The sequence below is a fragment of the Merops nubicus genome, unplaced genomic scaffold (genome assembly GCF_000691845.1).
Source record: "Merops nubicus isolate BGI_N331 unplaced genomic scaffold, ASM69184v1 scaffold14701, whole genome shotgun sequence".
NCBI lineage: Eukaryota > Metazoa > Chordata > Aves > Coraciiformes > Meropidae > Merops > Merops nubicus.
The window spans coordinates 20,638-30,379 of record NW_008587703.1 but is presented as its reverse complement, the minus strand read 5'-3'; the positions used below and the strand labels follow the sequence as shown (position 1 = coordinate 30,379).

The following is a 9,742-nucleotide window of genomic DNA, read 5'->3' as shown; positions in this document are numbered from 1 at the left end:
ATGTCTTGGTGGAGTGTTGGCAGCATCGTTTCATGATTTCTGTAGAGGGGGCAGTCTTCCTGTCAGCTCTGACAGGTATGCTGAGGGGGCTTTACTCACTGAGGTCTGGCTCTGTGTTGTTAACTGTAGCCTTAAAAGCGAAGATGTATTTGCTTGCTGCCTCTATTTGCCTTCCACTCAGTGATGTTGAGGTGCCGTGGACTGAAGTAGTTTCGCACTATTCCAACTGTGCTGGCTTTTCCCTAGGAGGGTATCTAGGGGGCAGCTTCCAGTTCATCAGAGTACAGACTTGACTGCTGGACCTCCTCTCACCAAGATCTAGAAATTGGTGTCAGGTCCAGTGGTTGCAGCATCTGCAGGGAAATAACGAGGCAAGCTGTGGTGAGGTGTATTTCAACCTGTGTTCTTAGGTGTTGCATCATTAATTAATGATAATGTGAAACATAAATCAGTCACGCGATTAACTGAGGAAATATGTAATAGCTTTTGTCATTACTGCAACTCATTAAAGTCAAAGATGGAGGTGACCCCAAAAAAATCCTTTGTTTAGGTGTAATCAAGGATTTAAATACCAGTGTGTATATTTGTCCCTGAGATTTTGCTTCATGTGCCTAAACCCAGGAATATGTCAGAGCCCACAGCTTGTTACTCAGGCTCGTGGGCACCTGAACCCACATCAAAACGATGAATAAGAATTGCAATGTTTCTAGCTTACAGAAGATACCTCATAGTAGGGCTTTGTGGCTTATAGTAGATATGGAAGAGTGGAGTTTTGTGGTGGTGAGATATGAAACTGTGGTCACTGAGCACTGAAAGAAAGGCTTGATATTGCAGGGAGTTGTCTCCTTTGTCTCTGAAAATGAAATAAGACAGCACAGGTGGTTCAAAGGGAGATCTGTGGCTGGTGATGCCATGTCTTCACTAAATCCTAATTTTGGCGTTTAAGATGTATAGCATGCTTATTTAAGTGTGTCCAAATTAAGCTCACGTGACATTGTCTAGTGACCCACCAGATGTGACGAGTGTGAGCGGGTGGGGCAGGAGCAGCCTAGATGCTTCCAGGCTCCAGTACATGGTCTGGGCCCCAGTGGTGCTGCCTCATTCGGTCTGTGTGGGACATGCCAGGGCTTTGAGTAGCCCATTTCTCACTGAGCTGCTCACAGCTGCTCTCAGCTGGGGTGGTAGGGATGCTTCCCAGAGCATACAGACGCAGCATGGATAGCTCTGCCCATCTCACAGTTTCCATGAGTAGCCCTGAGAAAAGAGATTCAGCCCCTGCAGGGACCATGGATGGGCAGCACCCATCTCCCACGACCCCCAGGATCAGAGATGTCCTGGAAGGGCGCATGGGTGTGCACCATCTCACCCGCCTGCAGCTTGCATTGCTGGCACAGGTGCTCAGTGCATAGGCGTAGGCACTGAGCTCTGGCTTGCTGACTGCCCTGCTCCCCAGGTAGTGCTGGCTACCAGCCTGGGCCAGCCCTTGCCACCTCTTCCAGCACCTCCTGTGCCCACAGGCAGGTGCTGTCGAGCTGGAGGCTTGGGGAAGGGGGCAGGATGCACAGGGCTGGCTCAGAGGAAAGTCTCACCAGTGTCTTACTAGCTATGTCCTCTTTGCCCTGGTCAGCTGAGAAAGCTTTCAATACCCAGCAGGCAAGTTGCCCAGGGTTGAAGTAGGTAGAAGAGAGAGTGAAAAAGGGAGTAGAGGAGGCTTGGGAGGAGAGATACCAATATCCTGAACTGCATGGCAAAATAACCTGCTCAGGTCATGATAGGGAGCAACTGTGGACACACACCCTCGTGCCCGAGAGTACTAACTGAGGTCCTACTCATAACTTTTATCCTACCTATAAAGAAAAGTCATGGTGTGGAGAATGGACTAGTAAGCAGAGTTGCATTGCTGATGCTATAAATGCAGGGGAGGGATGTGTAGGAGTGCTGTTGGCATGAGGGGAGATAGAGGGTGTGAAGGTGAGAGTTCTCTGGCCATCACACCGCAGTGGGGATGTGTGTTTTGGATGGGGGTGAGATGAAGGAAGATGGATGCTCAGCTTTGTTAATTTGGTTTTGTTTATGGCTACTCTCTGTATTGGGAAATCTTACTTTCTTATCTGGTCAGGGGATGTGGATCAAAGGTGGCAGCTTGGAGCCATGTGAAGCCAGCTCTGAAGCAGTAAAGGGGACAGGTGCTGTCACATCTTTAAGGTGTGCTGCTTAAGCATTTAGGAAACTACTGATTAGGATGAGATGGTTTTACTAGCAGGACAGGAAAAGCAGAGAGGAAGGCAGGGAGATTTTCACCTGGAACGAAGGCTCCCTTGACATCTTCCACTCACCAGGAACAGGAAGGAGCTGAGGCTGTTGAGGTCTGAACTCCACTTTGAGGTCATGTCCAAACATTCAGTACTACAAGGGTAGGAATTTGTGTAGCCTCCAGGGATGTAAATTTTAAGGAGGTTCCAAGAACACAGTGGTACTGGAGACAATGCCTGAAAAGGGGCTATCTCGAAGAAGGAGTTCCGTGTTCCAGATGTGGCTATTCTGAAGGTGCAATACATTAGCCATACCTGGCAGATCCCCTTTTCATTGCCATCTTAACCTGGGCATGTATATGAGTTTGCAGGCTTGTGCCTCTCTGGGGAGAAGTGAAAGATAGTTATTTCAGGAGTGTCTTGTGTGCATCATTTATATGCTGAACACACGCCATGTGCTCTCTACAGTATTTTTCAAGCAGGCACCGTGGGTCTGGCAGCAGTCGGCGAGCAGCCTCTGGTTACAGAGCACGGGCAGCTCTGCAGGTTCTGCAAAAGGTCTTTCTGCCTGCTTAATACAGGGCAGGGGCTCAGTCTCCTGCCACTGCAAAGGCCACATTTATGATTCAGCAGTAGATGCTAGAAGTAAAGCAGAAGAAAACATCAGTGACTTTCGAACTGTTCCTTCTTCAATCCCCAAAGCGTGTTTTTCGCCCTTTGGGGTGAGGTGGGTGGATAGGGAACTTCACCTCATTTGCTTTCCTGAAACCTGTTGGAAGTACAAGTGAGGCGGCTGCGTGATTTGTGTGTGCATGCAGAAGAGGGCCATCTGAATTGTAAATAGCACCTGCTAAATTATTATTAAGTGAAAGCTGACGTGGGAGTTCTCATAAAAAAAAAAAAAAAAAAAAACAACCAAAACTCTTGAGTCTTTTAATACAAGTGATTGAGGCTGTTTTAACATTGTCCCCTGGCTGTGCACCACATAGTTCATCTCATGTGGATGCTACGGAGAGTTACATGAGTCGTATCAAGGACAGGGGAGGCCCCATTAAATCCAGTTACTATCAATTGTGTGAGAGCTTTAAATGGCTACACTAAAACTCATTATTAAAGAAAGGAACTATCAATTTTATTTAATGCATGGTGCCCAACCTTGATACTGCTCCCAGCCCAGAGACTCCCCATGCACAGCGGTGATATAAAAATTAGGCCTGCACACTTAAGGGCTTGTATTTAGCTGTTGGAAAGTCCTGGCTGCAGCCTGACCGGATAACTGGGGGTGTGGGAGGCTGCCCTGCACCCCTGCTGAGGCAGGGACCGAGCCTGAGCCCAGGCAGGTTCAGACCCGTGTTGCCTTAGTCCCCACAAAGCTTTTGCTAGTGCAGGTGGGGCTGCTGAGCAGGGCTTCAGGTGAGTGGGAATGCTCAGTGGGCAGAGCTGCTGTCCTGAGCATCCTCAGCCCTTCTGCTGCTGGCAGAGAGCACAAAGGTGAGGAGCGGGGGGGCCAGCCTCGGGCCATCCCACACAAAACCTGGCAAGGTGTCTGCTAGCAGCTCCCTGCCATGGAGGGAGGCATCAAGAGAAGTCCAGCGTCATGCAGGAGGTTTCTTGGCTGTGAGTGGGGGTTTAAGAGGACTTTTCCCAAGTGAAACCACCCATTTTCAATCCCTCCATGGCTTACAGCCCCTCCATCTCCCCAGGACCACAGGAGTGAGGATACTCCCCAGGAACATCTCTTTGGGTTCTAAGAGGGCATTTCTGTCACAGGGCTTGGTGGGCATGGATCGCCCCATTACTTCTGGCTTGTTTCTTCGTGGATGTTGTGGCAAGCTGTTGTCAGCCTATGTAGTCAAAAGACTAAAGTTGTAAATCATATTACAGGCTGTAATGAGGAATTAGATCCCTGTAATAAACCATTCAACTTTTAGTCACATTTATTACTATTTCTGCTATTGCCATGGAGTAAAGATCTCTTTGGAAAAAAAGAACATGCCACCAGCACAGTTTGATAGTGTCCTCAGGAAATTTAGGGTTGTGTTTTTCTCACATTAGCTGCACAGGCAAATTTGCAATAAAAACAACTTTGCTGCCGAAGCCTTCTTTTCCCATCACCAAGCCGTCAATCAGCCTGTAATTTCTTGCTGTTGGACTCTGCTGAGGAACTGGCTGAATTATTCTCCTTACAACATGTGCCCTTAAAACATCAAATGTGAGAAAAACATTTTGGATGGGAGGCAGAAGATTCCATACTTTTTTTAAGGGGAAAAAATATTCCTCCTGCTGTGAGATATAATCTCTGAGGAGGGCGGAAGTGGCAGCAGAGTCATCCAAAGCTTCCTTTTAGCCACAAGAGCCCTTGTGCCCTGCTTCTTTCACCCCTTTAATTTTTGGGGTACCAGAGTGGGTCAGTGTTTGTCCCTTGCTCCTGTCCTCCTGCTGAGGCTGCCAGCAGTGTAGCAGGGACAGCAAGGGGCTGGCTGTTGATGTGGAAACCAGTCCCTAACAACAACTCATTTCACCAAAGGGCACAGCCAGCCATCTGACGTTGACAACGTTGAGTGACTGCTGACCTTGTTTTTGGTGTCAGCTGATATCAACTGGAGCCCTGCCAGTTTGCACCAGTAGAAAGTCTGTCTTTTAATGATGGCGATTATCCTGAATTTTGCAGCGGTGCTGAGAAAGCTGCAGCTGCTGCGCTTCACTTCACTGACTTGAATTTGGGGTGCCTTGGTCTTCTGGTGTTATCTTTAGAGGTGCGTGTGAGAAGAACCCCTCTTCTTATTCTGCATCAAGTGGGGTTTTTTCCCTTTTTATTTTGTACGAAGAGATATTGTTCAAGCACACTGTGGAATGAAAGCCATAAAGCTATAAATTACTCCTCTGCTAGGTCCACAATATGTTACCAATTACATCTGCTTTATTATTCACGTCCAGGGGGAAAACATACATCAAACCAACCCCACTCTCCAGGCAGGTCGGTACTGTACTAGAAGGAACACCGTGACTCTTCTTAATCAGTGGCAAACCAAACATGGTTTCGGCTCACTCACAGGCGATACTTGTGTCCAGGATGACAAGTTGAGCAATAATGCTGCAGTTCTCCCAGCTCTTGCCACGTGCCACGTGCTACAGCTTTCGTGGCGACATCATCACCCTGTGGAGAGGAGAGAGGTGGGCGGGGGGGTCTGAGGACCCAGTTGCTGCTTGAAAATTGCTGCCAAGGAGGTTGGTGAAGGGGGATTAATACGGATGGCAGCAAACCAGCGTCAGGATCGCGTTAAAGGCAGGGGTCACGCCTGCAGAGGAGGGCACGCTGTGCTTCGCCCCGCTTGCCTGCCAGAGCCGAGTCAGTGGGGTTTTGCGTCGTGTGTTCCAGCAGGGGTGAGGGGTTCCCCACATCTCCTGGTGGGGGATTTCTTCTGCGTCTGCCCTGCCTCCGTGATCCGTAGCTGTGGCGAAGGAGGAGGTGGGCACGTTGAAGCAAACCGGAGTGAATGCTTTGTGTGCAGCCACGTATGGTGGGGTTTGGCTCACCACAGTGCCCCTCTCCTGAGCAATTCCCAGGCTTTAGGCTGCTGGGAATTACTGGAAAGTGGGTGTCGGGATGTTTTCAGGTGTGTTTGTTTGACCATGCTACTGAGCTTTGGAAATGCGGAGTAACATTCCTATTTTTTCTCTACGGGTATACACATTTATGTATGCATGTGTGTGAGTGCATACGTGTACACAAGCTCCAGAAAATCTCCTGAAGAGCAACACAGACTAGTGGAACATGGGTTTCCTGTGGGAAAGGGAGCCGAGTGTTAGATACTCTCAGGTCTGCACACGAAGAAGTCATCCATGTGCACTGCAGAGTTTGTTGTGGTTTTGTCACTGAAGCGTTCATTCAACTTTTAACTTTTTAAAGTTGAAAACAAGTCAAGGTTATGTTTGTGCTTAATAATTCAGCAACAGTGCCAGCCCAGCATATTGTCTTTTTCTTCCCTAGTCATTCTGGCTTATTCAAAAGAAACACTGATGACAGATAGAAGGATGAAGGAAGCTGTGCCTTTCTGCTTTAACTCCTGCTGGGCACTGAATCCTTCCCCAGGAATCCCCATATATTTGAGCTGTTCACAATACCTTTGCCCCAACAGTACCAGCCCTACCCTGGGCAGGGAAAGCTGGCAGCAAGTCCGGACTTAGATGTCCTCTTCTCTGTGGACCACCTCTTTTTTTCGGAATAGAAGCATTTTCTGTTTCAGTGAAATATTACTCAGAGTCCTGCAGTAAGTCTGTCTCAGTGATACTTTATTTTCATTTTCTCTTTGTTTATGAGGTTATGGGTTTCTTTTTTTGTTTGTGGGTTGTTTTCTTTTTTAAATAAAGATGTAGAAGATCATTAACTCTTCTAGAACTCAAGAGCTTGCAGTAAAATACATTTTTGCCTTTTCTTGGAAAGTAAAGTTATATTAGGACCTCTTTTTGCTACATGCTAATATGTATGTTGCTTCATTATCAATGCTTGCCTTTACCAGGGGATCTGCTTTCCAGTGATGGTATTGTCACTGCGAAAAAGAATAAATGAACACAATTTTATAAATTGGGAGAACTGAGAGCACACAGTGAAGCTCATGCTGTGTAACTCCCATCTCCAGTGTCCCTGGGCACAGACCAGCATTGTGCAGAATCCCCACACGCAGACTTGGCAAGCAACTTGAAACGTCATCTGCTGCTTCTGTCCTGGCTCCTCAACTTTGTCCGCACACCTCCATTTTGTCATGGTGTATCATCTCCTGGTCCCATCCTGGCTCTCTGCAGGCCAGAAGCTACACAGTGGTCTGATGGGAATAAACAGAGGGCTTAAGTCAGATCCACCAAATTGTTTAATATAGAGTGAGCCTGAGGATTTGGGATTTGGCTTCCATAGGCAGAATACTTTGCAGTATTTGTCATGAGTTTTCTTCCTGAGAGCTAGCTATAGTCCTTGAGACAATAGGAATAGGAGTCTCTTTAGGCAGAGGAGGTAAAAATAACATTTACATTCCTTTTATTAAAAATGAGAAGGGAGGGGAGCAAGTGAACACGAATCCTGGTGATTGTTAGTATAGTTCAATCAGGGGTAGTAATTTATTTCAGAGCATAATATTATATCTGCGTTGAATACATATTTCTGGAAAAACCAGATTTTTGTGTGTGTGTGTGTGTGTGTGCGTGCATGTGCTGTATCTGAAGCCTGTCTGCTGTTTTGCCTTCCTGCTACTGAACGAATGAAAAAAGCTGAGGAAGGCATCTTGACAGTGTGGTTTCATTCTGATGTTGTATTGCAGGTATGGCCTCGCATGTGCAAGTTTTCTCTCCTCACACCCTTCAGTCAAGTGCCTTCTGTAGCGTGAAGAAACTGAAAGTGGAGCCGAGTTCGAACTGGGATATGACTGGGTACGGCACACACAGCAAAGTCTACAGCCAGAGCAAGAACGTGCAGTCCTCCCAAGCAGCCGCCGCAGCAGCCGTCAACGCCTCCCTCCAGATCCCCAATCCGAGCATCCCTTACGAACAGACCATCATCTTCCCGGCAAGCACAGGGCACATCGTGGTGACATCCGCCAACAGCACTTCTGGTGTGGTTGCAGTGTCTGGTCAAACACTGGGCGGGCCACACAACCTGATGCGTCGCAGCACTGTGAGCCTTCTGGACACCTACCAAAAATGTGGACTTAAGCGCAAGAGTGAGGAAATTGAGAACACAAGCAGCGTGCAGATCATCGAAGAGCATCCACCAATGATTCAGAACAATGCCAGTGGGGCCACTGTAGCCACCGCCACCACGTCCACGGCCACCTCCAAAAACAGTGGCTCCAACAGCGAAGGGGATTACCAGCTGGTGCAACATGAGGTGCTCTGTTCCATGACCAACACGTACGAAGTGTTAGAGTTTCTTGGCCGTGGAACTTTCGGACAAGTAGTCAAATGCTGGAAACGTGGCACTAATGAGATTGTGGCCATCAAGATCCTAAAGAACCATCCTTCCTATGCCCGGCAAGGCCAGATTGAAGTGAGCATCCTGGCTCGTCTGAGCACAGAAAGCGCGGATGACTACAACTTTGTCCGTGCGTATGAGTGCTTCCAGCACAAGAATCACACGTGCTTGGTCTTTGAAATGTTGGAGCAGAACCTCTATGATTTCCTCAAACAAAACAAATTCAGTCCCTTGCCCCTGAAGTACATTCGACCAATTCTCCAGCAGGTAGCAACTGCCCTAATGAAGCTGAAGAGCCTGGGACTGATTCATGCTGATCTCAAACCAGAGAACATCATGTTGGTAGACCCATCCCGACAGCCATATAGGGTCAAGGTCATAGACTTTGGTTCAGCTAGCCACGTGTCTAAAGCTGTGTGTTCTACCTACCTTCAATCCCGATACTACAGGTAAGAGACTGGGCTCACGTAATGTTACTGGAAGAAGTATTTTACCTATGAGAATTTTCCTATATGCCTGTAAATTAATGAGAGTCATCCCATAGTCCTAAACTGGGACTTAAAATGGCTTGTTAGTGACATGAAAAAAATGGTATCCTAACCTCTTGGAGTTTACTTGCATTGAAAACCACAGTAAATTTGTAAATAACCATAAAATGTTGTAAAAATAGAATCTGCCACTTACAATTTAGAAGGCCTTTCACCTCTGTCAGTACTTTATTCTTTCTGGGACTGTTTCCAGAAGAGAGAATGTGTTTGGAGAGTCCCCATTTCCTTTCCAAGTCAATGCAAGTAGGTTCTTGGTTTCAGAAAGACCTTAACAATCAATCCGTATTTCAGATATATCCTCCAGTCTTTACTTACGTGAAACCGTGCACTTTACAAGAATATGGTTGGCCCGCAGGAAAACTGCATGGATACAGAAGATGCATTGTCAGGTAGTTTTCGCACAGGCTGTGGAGCTTGCTAGAGTCAACATTAGGATTCTGGCTGGCTCCTCTTGGTTCTGTTCCAAGCTGGAAACCTTTTATCCATGTGGGAAGCTGTTCATAGGGATGAATTAGTAATGTCAATAACTTGGTGTTGGACTGAGGACCTGTTGTGGACAGTTGATTCCTGCTCACAGTGCTTTTAACTACAGCTTTGTTCTGTGCTAAGATGGAGTTCTCACCTCTGCTCAGGTGCACTGGAAGTAAAACATGTCAAAGATCTATATTCCTCTTCAGTCTGTTGAACAGTTTCAGCAAAGCAGCCTGTTTTCATAACCCCTGGAAGGTCACCTGTCTTGACCCCAAGACACAAAAGTCTCTTATAGATGTTCTTCTCAGATTCCCTCTTTGGTACCAGTCAGCTTGATTCAACATCCCAAGGACTGAGAAGCAATTCTGCTGCTACCTCGGGTTGGAAAAAATGGAGATGTTGAAGGGGGAATTTGTTTTTAGATGACAGCTGAATTTAAAAATGTTCAAGCCATGTTTTTGTTGTTGTAATTCTGTGAAACAGGGATGGAGAGGGAAAATGTGATCCTT

General features: G+C 47.1%; 1 pseudogene across 1 annotated transcript; it reads left to right on the top strand.

Annotated features, from left to right (window-relative positions):
- Positions 1-7,566: 7,566 nt before the first annotated feature.
- LOC103781318 lies at positions 7,567-8,667 on the top strand (annotated as a pseudogene). The gene has a single exon (XR_608208.1). The product of XR_608208.1 is annotated as a homeodomain-interacting protein kinase 2 pseudogene (transcript).
- Positions 8,668-9,742: the final 1,075 nt, after the last annotated feature.